The following is a 12,138-nucleotide window of genomic DNA, read 5'->3' as shown; positions in this document are numbered from 1 at the left end:
CGTAACTTGAAGGGGCGTAACTTGAAGTGGGGCGTAACTTGAAGGGGCGTAACTTGAATGGACGTAACTTGAAGGGGCGTAACATGAAGTGGGGTGTAACTTGAAGTGGGGCGTAACTTGAAGGGGCGTAACTTGAAGTGGGACGTAACTTGAAGTGGGGCGTAACTTGAAGTGGGGCGTAACTTGAAGGGGCGTAACTTGAAGTGGGGCGTAACTTGAAGTGGGGCGTAACTTGAAGGGGCGTAACTTGAATTGGGGCGTAACTTGAATTGGGGCGTAACTTGAAGGGGCGTAACTTGAATGGACGTAACTTGAAGGGGCGTAACTTGAAGTGGGGCGTAACTTGAATGGACGTAACTTGAAGGGGCGTAGCTTGAAGGGACGTAGCTTGAAGTCTTGCAGGATGCAGACAGACTCTATTGAGTCACTGGGTATATCAACTGTTAGGTTACCCACATTCTTCAAAATAACTTTTATTTTAAACAGAAGAAAGAAACTGATTTGAGTTTAAAACAACTTGAAAGAATAAATTATGACAGAGTAAATTTTGGGAGCACTATCCCTTTAATGCTACTTAAACAACAAAACGAAAAGAGGAAATCACTCACTGCTCTTGACTGAGAACCTAAATAGCTTTTAAGTATCAATGTATAATTTATACATATAATGAAGTTATAATGAAGATGATGTTGTGTTTTATTTTCATATTTGTTCATTTAAACACTTTCTTCAATGCTACTGTTAAACACACCTACTGTAGCTGAAAACATAAAGCACAGTTTATTTAATATGGACAATAGTTTGGCTGTAATGCTCAGTCACAAAATAGTAAAACCAACATGAAAAAGAATCGTGATAAAATCGTGAATCCTGATTTTCCTGAAAAGAATCGTGATATTATATTTTTGCCATATCGCCCACCCCTCTCAGAGACACAGAATCACACACACACACACACACTCTCTCTCTCTCTCTTCAGAAGCTTGAGTTCTGCGAGTGAACATCATCTCAGAGACACACAGAATCTCTCACACACACACACACACACACACACACACACACACACACACTCATAAGAAGCTTGAGTTCTGCGAGTGAACATCCTCTCAGAGACACAAAGAATCACACACACACACACACACACACACACACACACACACACACCTTCACCTGGACTGTTCCCGCTGGGGAAATAACTGATATCTCAACCCGAGCTGCTGGCCTAAACATCTTCAAGAAACCACTGAAGTCGCATGTTTTTCAGCAACACTTGATCCATAAATACTAACACTTTCCTTTCTTTTCTATATCTATATAAAAAATGAGAATAAAATAAATTACGTATATTGCGTTAGACTAAACTGGGAAGAGTCAGACTCAGAGCACTCACATATTTGTGTCTATTGTTAGTTTAATTACATCTGTAAGTGTGTTTAACAGTAAATGTAAATCTATCTCAAGAATACAATCTCACAATCATACAAAATTCAACATCTCTCTCTTTCTCTCTCTCTCTCACACACACACACAGTTTAGAGCAGTGTTCTGACATTCTCCACTTTGGAGGTAGGGAAGGGTTAATAAAATGTAGTTTATTAAAGGAGAACTCGGCAACTCTAGCGAACTCTAGTCACTTCTTCGCTGATTTTCCCTTTTGTCGTCGCATGTTTTCCCCACAAGCTCCCCCTACAGCTGTGGGAGGACGTATATTTCACTACACGGTCGTAAAAAACTCACTTGCGGCGGCCTCCTCCCCCTCTCTACCGCTGCTCATGTGCGTTTGTTTTGATCGGAGCAAGCCAACTGTATCGTGTGGAGCTATGTCTACCGAGGTGGGTAATCTGGTAATACATCATACATGCGTGTGTGTTTATGTCGAATTGCCGTAAAGCAATTCGTGTTCCGCGCTCGTTCTCGTTCTCGCTTCTCGCTTCTCACGAGACTTCCTATTTCTATCTTGCCGGGACGGTAGTCCCCAAGTTGCAAGGTTGGTTTTCCGCCAGGGAACGCTGGGGGGAGCGGGGAAAGTCACCAATATCACCAGAACAGGTTGTTTAACCATCCAAATGATTTCTAGACAGTTTTATTAAGTTAAAAAAGTTACCAAGTTCTCCTTTAACATCACATTTTAAAAACAACATCAAAAAACAGCATTACAAACTTTCAAATAGAGAAAATAAAAGTGCAATTATATTATCACTTTGCATGAAATAAGACTTTGTTCAAAAGTAAATGATAATAATAATGCAATTGTGTTTTGCCTATGATAACATCGAATTAAAATAAAATAGATAAGTGTGGACTAGTTGTGCTTTGCTTCATTTTGTCACTTTGCAAACTGCATGCAAAAAGAACAAACAAAATTGACAAAAAATTAATAATCTTATTCACTATTTTTTCAAAGGCGACCGTTATTTAGAGCAGTGGGTCTCAACCTTTTTTGGGCCAGCGCCCCCTATCCAATATCCAGGTCCCTTGCACTTAGGTTTTATTACGCATTTAGTAGAGTATTGTAAGAAGCTGCTTACATTAACCTTACTTTCGGAAAAATAAATAAATACAATTATGATTTTTCATGAAAAATTGTGTCAGAATTGTAGGCCTAAAATACCTTGGTATCAGCTTATTTTTATCAATGGTATAATTAATACAATTACAATTAATTTGGTTTGTCATGATTAATTTGTGTTCATAATCAGTAAAAGAAAAATCTTCCAACAAGAATAAACACATATGAACAATTCAATTATTATTGTATTATTAATTATTTTTATATCTTGAAACTACCCAAGCAGCGTTTCCGCTCAGATGTGACGGCAGAATGAATACATTACCAAAATGTGATGGCAGGATATATTTAAATTATCCATCTAATTGTCATTTTCTCCTTACTGTCTTGCGAGTTAACAATAACTAAGTTAATGCCTAAAAAAATGTAAAAGTTTTTAAAAGTTTGTAAAAGGCACTTTTGAATAAGAAATAATATCAAGTCGTCAAGATACAACTCATCAAAACTCACACCAAGCGTATCGGTGTCATGCTATAGCGTCATTGCTAGTCACGTGACACACCGCAACCACAAAAGCTGATGATCTGCTTTTTTCCCTTTTTTATTCAAAATATTCACAAATTTGTTAGCTATAGCACGACATATCTGATATTCCGATTGTCAAATATGTGCAAGTGGATGTGTTTTGTTGTTTAAAGGAGACATATCATGCTTTTAAATTGTTCCTTTTTACATATAAATCATACATTTGTTGTCTATATAAAGCGGAACTTGAATGCTTGGGTCTGAATTCCTCATTATTATTGCTCCACAGGCCCCTTTTCTACCCCTTTTCTGGTGTGCGTCTGAGAGCAACTCGTTTTGGTGCGGTCTCTTTAAATACAATTGAGACACTTCATAGCCCGCCCCCTCTCCAGGTTGCAGAGTTTCAACTCCACCCTGTTCGGCCATTTTTGTAGTTTGATAGCAGAGATACGATTATCTAGCAGCACAGAAACTTTTTATTCACACGTTATTAACAAAATGTCAACAACGGAAGACTTGTCCAGCCAGCCTTACATGTTCGAGCCAGAGTCGGAGCGAGATGAAAATGAAGACGACGAACCTGCAGAACAACGTCTTCATATGGATGTATCGCAATGGTGTGTTACTGTATTTACACATGAAACTTTGGTCTTCCGACCTTTTACCACCGTGTCGATTTATTTTGATTAATATGTGCGAGGGAGAGAGAGCAAGACAGTGTCTAGTTTGGAGACGGTGAAGTCTTGTTTACACTTTCGCCTGGCTCGGAAGAGAGAGAGTGTGCGCGCGCGCACGACCGGGTCTCTCTCTGCTCGTTCTTTCAGTTAAACATGCGCCCTGTCACAAGCGCGGCAGTTCATCTACATTAGACGGTGTAATGAAGTAATACTGTGACGTAATAGTTCAAAAAACGTCATAGATAACAGAAAAATCGGAACAGGTTGAAAAATATGACCAAAACAGAATATAAAGATATCAACGAAGCACCTGAAGAGAATAATTTCAACTTTTCTGTACTTCTAAACGTTCCAAATATACAACAAAATGCATTTAAGGGCTAAAAAAGTGGATTTAGCATGATATGTCCCCTTTAAACACCTCTACAACAATCGCGTTAGTTTGAGCTATAGCGTTATATGCCCGATGCCGCCATGTTAGTTTGTGCCAGTTCAGAGAATGAGTGGTTTACATGCAGCCTCTAGTAAGGGTTTCACTGAGGAGGAAAAGTCCCTGAGGAAAGTGATTTCTTTAAGAGCGTTGCAACAAACGTCTCAACCGTCACTCTTACCTATAAATTTCTTTTTTTATTTTAGTTGTTATAATTGCTGAGGAAAACAAACTTTTCATACTATGTCATAGTAATATAATTTATTATTTACTCTGGTCATATTTTGAAATGTCATATTTATATTTATATATTTAGTTTTAAAGTAACACTATGTAGCTTTTCAACCTTCATTATATATTTCCAAAACCCTTGTGATGGTACATCGACTTAAAATAGGTTGAATGACACGTCTGCCATAGCCTGATGGGGTCTGTATCGCTTTTACTCGTACTTTTAATCTTCGGGTTTCGGGTAGTAACCCGAGCAGCACAAAAAGAACTACAAAATTTGACTGCTTTACGGCATAGTCTACCTCACTTCCCCCAAAACGTCCTCACATGCTGTTGGACTTGTAAGCCTTTATATGATATCTATGCTTGTAAGTATATTGCTTATATTGTATATCACTTGGACAAGCTTTCACTCGTTGGTGTGAGCTAAAAAGCACCTGGCGTTCTTGTTGATGGATTAGTAGACATCTTCGGAGGCTAGCTGTGCTTGTTCGATGTCCGGCGATTTGTAACGCGTTGTGTTTATTCCCCAATCGAACTCGTGTAACTGTCTGTCACACGTTCTACCGTCCACAGCATTACTTGATAGACAAAAATAGGACAAGAATGAGCATCAAACAGAAACAACCCGCTTGCGGGGTGTTCGAGGTGCACATACAGTTAAACAGGGCGCGCGCAGCTCTTAAAGGGGCCACACCTTATTTCCACTCGTTACAGCTTCTATCCGACTGAACAGGGACCGGTATACAGGGGGAAGGGGATCAGGCCGTGAGTGAATAGACTGCTCTGGGTGAGTGGTATTTACGACAGTAACGTTAAATACAAGTAGTCCACAGCGACTCTAGGGGTCGTTGTTTGACCAAAACGGAAATCCTACATAATGGGGCTTTAAATGTAAATTAAATAAACTGATAAGTGAGTAGACTAGGTAGGCTACTGTACCTTGTAATGGAAATTTTACATTTAGATGTGTTTTTTACGTTCAGATGTGTGCAACTTGTGTTAACGTTGAACATTTATTTTTACTCATAAGCATTTAAAGAAATATAATTATATAAGCTTGCAGGAACAAAATGTTCTGGGTAGCAAAGAGACTATGAGTACTCAAGTGACCTATTGTGTACTTCAAGTGTAAAGAGTATGTGCGCAGCTTTGATCGAACTAAAGATAGGCAAAATGTGTGAATAAGAGCAGCAGCTAAAAACAGGAAACTTTTGCAGACGTGATATTGTTCTGTCTAGATAGAATTTATGTTGGACAAGAGATCTTGAACAAAGACGTTTCCTTTTAAGGTAACTAAGGCGATCTTTTGAGACAGACCAGGATGTGTTTTGTGTATATAAGCTGGGCAAAAAGGAGAAGTCGGGGCGCTTCTCATATCAGACTCTGACTGATGTGTGAACAGCCTTTCTTGCAAGAAATAAAGATCTTTATAACTTTTGAAATTTCCAGCTGTCTTCCAATTATTATTTAAAGTTGAGAAAAAATTTCCATGACAAATGGCGACGAGGAGGATGGGATGCAGTAAACCGACGATCGGCGTGACTGAGGGGAACACTTGACCATCCCGAGAGTCTATACTCTGCGGCTCAATATCCTCAATCTTAAGGAGAGAGAATTGTTCTACTCATCACGACGACCGAGGTGAATGCACTCCTAGAACTGAACTCACAAGGTCATCAAAAGACGGTGAGAGAAAATTATTTACATAGTAAATAAGAAAATTATTTGCGTATTGAATATTTTTCCTAAAAGGGTCAGGATTTTGGATTTGGAATAAGCCTGAAAGTAATTTCCAAACAGGGTTTGAGAATAAGCCTGATAGTAATTTCTCGAATGCCATGTGTTAATTGCTTTCCCAAAAGGGCCAGAGTTTGAGAATAAGCCTGATAGTAATTTCTCAAACACCAGACGGGTGCTTGTTTGAAATAAGCCTGATAGTAATTTTCAAACATTACAGAGGCACTCGTTTGGGAAAGACCTACATCGACGGATGCAGGCATTTTTGAAAGTCCTATATTGACGAATATAGGCAAGGTGCGTGGTGGCCACGCTGGGGAAAGAATTAATACAGTAAATATAGTGCGTGGTGACCAAGCAGGGGAAAAATTTAAATACGCAAATATAAATACTGTTGAGTAAAATTAGTGCAAAAATGGGTAATGTTAATGATAAAGAGTTGGAGACAGTGGATTTCTCAAAAGGGAATTATTGTTCCATGACCAAGAAAAATGGAACGTGGTGGCATCATAGGATACCACAGTTAATTAAATTGTATGGATTTAATGGGGGTCTGAGTGTAAGCCATCTGCAAATGACAAAGGAAAATTGGACAAAAAACAAGTCCAAAAAGAAAGGAAAAAGATAATTATGACTTTGATGGTCGAATTATAGATGTATGGTTAAATGAGGCAATTACCAGACAAAGAAGACAGATAAACGCAGCATTAGCACCATTAGAGAGTCAAGTCAAGTCAAGTCAAGTCAAGTTTATTTATATAGCGCTTTTCACAACATAGGTTGTATCAAAGCAGCTTCACAGTAATAAATTAAAACAATACATCAATGTTAAGAGTGCAAATAGTAGAGAGACGAAGGCAGAGGAAGCCAGGAAAACTTTACTAAACTCTGTTTCTAATTCTTCCGAGGAAATGAGATGCATGAAAACCCGCCTGGCTGAGGACGACCGCTGTCCGGCTCCCTACTCCCCCTACCAACCACCACCAGCAGTGGCCCTCCACGAACCACAAAGACAACCAGGAGCAATGGGAGGTCAAGATCCTGAGGAAGACAAATGAGAAGAGGGAACGAGTCTGCAAGCAAGACCACCAAAACACCCATATCGAAGCCTGCTAGGTTCGATCACCCTGCCCTCTGCTCCTCCAGACTACACTCCTCCATCTCCAAAATTCGTAAATGTTCACCAACCCAAAGAGAAGCACAGGCCAGACAATCAAAGATAAGTACGTATGGAGAATATCTGAAAACTGTTTTTCTGGACGGTCTGGACCCTGAAATAGGGAAAAAGGTCAAAACGTCTTGTGTGGGGTACCACCAAGCGCGGCTGGAAGAAATCCGACGACACGCAACGCATCAACAAAAGCTGCTGAGAGACCAAGCCAAGAACAAACAGAAAAAGACTGACAAAGACACTCAACTGGCTTTGCTGAAGATGGGAGGGTTGATGATGGAAAATTACGCAAGAGGAGGAGGAAGAGGTGGCAGAAGAGGACGAGGCAGAGGAGGAAGAGGACGTGGAATGGGTGACAAACCCACAATGGACCCTGAAGCTTGTTATAATTGTGGGCGAAAAGGACACTGGAGAAATGACTGTCCGGATCCTCCAAAGAAGAGAGGATTTCAACAGTCACCAGAGCCACAAGGAGATTGAATGAAGGAGGGGGAGGGGAGCGACGGTTAAGGGTCTGACTCCCAGGTGGTAAATATGTCTAATCTTATCTCTTTTTCTGCTCCTTGCAATGAAGAAAATGTGCTTGCTGTTTCTTGCAATGAAGAAAATTCGCTTGCTGACACTGAACGAATGTATAAAGCATTTGCAAAATTACCAATGATTGACATTAGTGTCGAGGGAAAGAAAATTAAGTTCTAAATTGACAGTGGAGTGACGAACTCAGTAATTAAAAATGAACAATTGCCTGATTTAACTGTATTATCTGGAAAATGGGCAACCTCCAGAAGTGCCACAGGGCATCTGGTAAAGGAACCATATACAGCAGATTTGTCTTGTCAGATTGGTGATCGCTCATTTTCTCATGCTTTTCTTGTAACTACTACCTGTCCTTGTAATCTTCTGGGAAGAGATTTGATGTGTAAACTGAAGCTGAACTTGTATTGTGATGACAGTGGCGTCACTGCTGATATGAGTATGGTGAGAATGCCAACTGAAACATTATATGTTTTTGAATGGAGCACTCCTCAGTGTGGTCTGCAAAACAAAGCCACAAATAGGATGCCTCCTGACCATGATTTCATGGAAGAAAGTGATTTGCATTGCACATGTCATGTTAGCAGTGAGCCAGATGAAATTTTTGCTGAAAAATGGTCTGAACTAGAGAGTGAGGAACTGAAAACCTCAGAGTTAGTTTGGTCAGATAAATGGTGTGCTGTGATGGTTGAATTGTCTGATAGCTAAGCATCACTGTATTATGATGTGGAGGGGGCCGTCCCTCACATCTCTTTAGCTAAACCACAGACTGCAGAGTGGAGAGAATTTGGGCTTTTTGTGAAACAATGTGACTCACTAAAAGATTGGTGGCCAACCACTGACAAAAATGTGTGGCAATCTGAGAGCAGAGGGTTTTACAAACAGTCACTAAGAAAAAAATATTAAGGGAATCAGAAGTCTTAAAGTGATGAATAGCACATGTTTAAATATTATACTTTCTATATGAAGGCGTCTAGAATTTGTATCCCGTTATCCCTGGGAGACAGTGAGGAAAAATGGTTTTGATCTATGAGATTCTAAGAGTCAATGGTTTACTGTATGTTTAACTAAGATAATTTTTGTGCATTGTGCATATGGGAATGAGATTGGGTGACCAACTTTAAATATAAATTGTGATTTGACAAAAATATTGGTCACTCCATTTCATTTAAAGGTAATTTTCTAGATTCAATAGAAACAATGTTTTCTAATTCTAAACTTTTGAAATCACATGCTGTCATCACCGGGGTTACGAGATAGAAATGTTATTTTCTTTTTGTCCATGGATCAAAGATTGTGTGAAGATTTCTAAATATTATTTTAAATAGCTTATGAGCAACAGCAAAAAGTGGAAAATTGAAATTGTGAAAAGAATGACAAATTGCATTTGAGAAATTAAAACGGATTCTCTCAACTGCAATTGTAGGTCTATACGATTTCTATTTAAAAGTGTTTAATCTATTTTTTTTGAAAAGTTAGGTTTACGTCCACTGTGTAAACTCAATCACATGGCGACTGCATCGGACAATTGAAAATTTATATCCTAACGTTCAGACACTGTCGCAAGGGGAATGCCACAGTGTGTCTACGTTCAGTAGTTTCTGTCGTCGTCGAACATTGTTACCGTTCAGATTTGGTGGTATTCCACTCCTAATAAATATATATGTTCCCCATTCAGTTCATAAACTGCTAAGGCAGACAAGAATGAATGAATGAATGAATGAATGAATGAATCTCTGGCCAGAGAGGGGTGTGTGAAAGTGTGTCAAAGTGAGTGTGTGAAAGATGGTGTTCTGAGAGACACTGAGATAAATAAATTGTCAATCAAAACAGCTGTATCTAAATTTATAAAGTGGGCCCACATGGTAAAATATGAGCCCACAGATTAAAATATACCCAACAAAATAATGGCCATGGATGATTATGGCTAACTATCCTGAGCTGGGTTATTGTTGTTGTGGCAGAAATAAACAATGCCACACCTGCGCAGCGTATAACTTTGGGAATGCAGAGAGCAAGCAAGCTTGCCCTGTCCACCCCATACTTAACTTTTTCCTTTTACAGGATGTCATGATGGATCTCATTTGTTTAGGCTTGGCTTGTAGGGAATTCCAAACCTGCGTATATTCAAACGCACATAACTATAGAACCCATTCTAAATGCGCATGTGAATGCCATCAGTGTTTCTCACAGGTTCGCGTTTAAAGTCTGTGTAGAGGGAATGGTGTCGTCTTAGCGGCCCCTAATTTAATAACAAATGATCATTGCGATGGAAGCAAATCAATTAAAACTAACTTTAGATGGAAATAACTTAACTCTGCTGTAAAGCCGAAACAATCTCTGTTACCTTAAATTATACGCTTATCTCTGTAAAGCTGCTTTGAGACAATCTACATTGTTAAAAGCGCTATATAAATGAAGATGACTTGACTTGACTTGACTTGAACAGAACTGATTCTGTTCCAAATGTATATAAAATATTGTCTTGTTACTGTTTAACATGAAATTTTACAGGTCTCATCAAAAAAGGACGACCGGTCAGACAAGCAGATGAGTCTGGCGACATGATACATGTTGTCACTAACAAAAATACTTAAGGTCTCCATTCACAGGTTATTCTTATGGTTCACTCCACAAACAAGGTCCAGTGGACTGCGGTTGTGTTCTGAGGAAAAATCTTGCAACTATCAGCAAGGTTGCAGTGTGTGACACCTCCGTCCAAGCATCTCGACTTAAACTACACCAACCAGCCCTCAACAACCCCACACACCAACGCCTACAACACACAGCGTCAAGTGGGGGACCAAGGACGTGCTAGTAACGTTCCTCCCTTGCCAACGAGGGAAAGCCCATTGCGACGGTTCGCAAAGAATCACCCTGGTGAAGATGGAATGTCCATGGGGCAACGAGATGATCAACACATCTGGAGGAAGATGTGAACCAACTAATGGTTTAAGCTTAGCATAATAATTAATTGTGTGTGATGTTAATTGATGTTTTATTCAGTTCAATCAAACTGTACGACTGAGAATTGATATAGATCTAATGATTTGAACAATTACTAATTAATTTGAATATTTCAGGTACACGTAAATTAAGAAGAGGAAAATCTCTAAATTCTGTAGAGTATAGGGACTCTAAATAGGTACATTACTGTAAAGATAATAAATAATCTAGGGACTATTTTTGAAGAAACTTGAGGGTTTTAGCACCCTAATTCAGATATCATAGATGCTAAAAAAAAAAATTGAATAGTTGTAATAGTTGTACCCTATTAAGAGAGGATAAATTACTTTGCCGGACTAGGTCCGAATAGATAATAGGGTAAACTTCTATAGCGATTAATTGATGACTAAATTAAATATTTTTTAGGTGTTTCCATTTGTTAAAATAGAAAAAGAAAAACTTTCAAAAGGAGATTGATTTTGGGAAACATATTTAATTTCTGGATTATTATTAGTTAAAGAAGTTACCAGTGTGATTATTGAAATTGTTGATTATTGTTGAATTGATTATTGTTCCTTTCATGTATTGTCTAATGTCTGTATTTGATATCTGAGAGGTGACTGCGGGTCTAGTCTATCTAGGAATACAGTAACAGTACTTGCTTATTTAGCCGGCTTCCAGAAATGAAATATGGACTTGCTTTGTTGAAAAAGGTCTTCAACGTGTTAAAAAAAAATTAATTATGTAGGGGGCACAAAGTTAAACCTAGACCAAGAACAATGTAACACTTTTGAATTTGAATTTAACACAGTTGAAATGTTCAATTTAAAAACTAAAATGAATCTAAACAGTTAAGACATTTCAGTGAAATAGAATATTTGCTCATAAAGCAAAATTCGAAAAAAAAAAAAAGAAAAAAAAAAAGCTTTTTTAATTCAGAATGAAGATACAGATTTAATGATCTGGATCAATGGATCCATTATGAATTATTCCGCATTGCCAACAAATAGAGGCAGGACATGTTATGTCCATCAGTTAATTCTGGAAAAATAGGACTGTAGGAAGATAAGTAATTAAAGATTAAATGGCAAGACCTGGTTTGAGCTGAGTTAATTTTAAAATTAATGACATTGTTTGAAACAAGATAATACAATTATTGATATTTGTGTTAAGGATAAAAATGAAAATTATAGAAATTTTTTGGTTAGATTTTATTACACAGATCCTTAAATGGATCTGAATAAGTAAAACAATCGCCTACTTGAATTAAAAGCTAGCAAAATAAGGTTAAGAAAAATGGTTAATCAGCTGTATCAGCCTGTTAAAGGCCTAATAGATCAATGTGATTCAAAATTTAGCTTGATTCAAAGTTAAA

Source organism: Scardinius erythrophthalmus, assembly GCF_964197995.2.
Source record: "Scardinius erythrophthalmus genome assembly, chromosome: 1".
NCBI classification, from domain to species: Eukaryota; Metazoa; Chordata; class Actinopteri; order Cypriniformes; family Leuciscidae; genus Scardinius; species Scardinius erythrophthalmus.
This window is presented reverse-complemented; position numbering follows the sequence as displayed.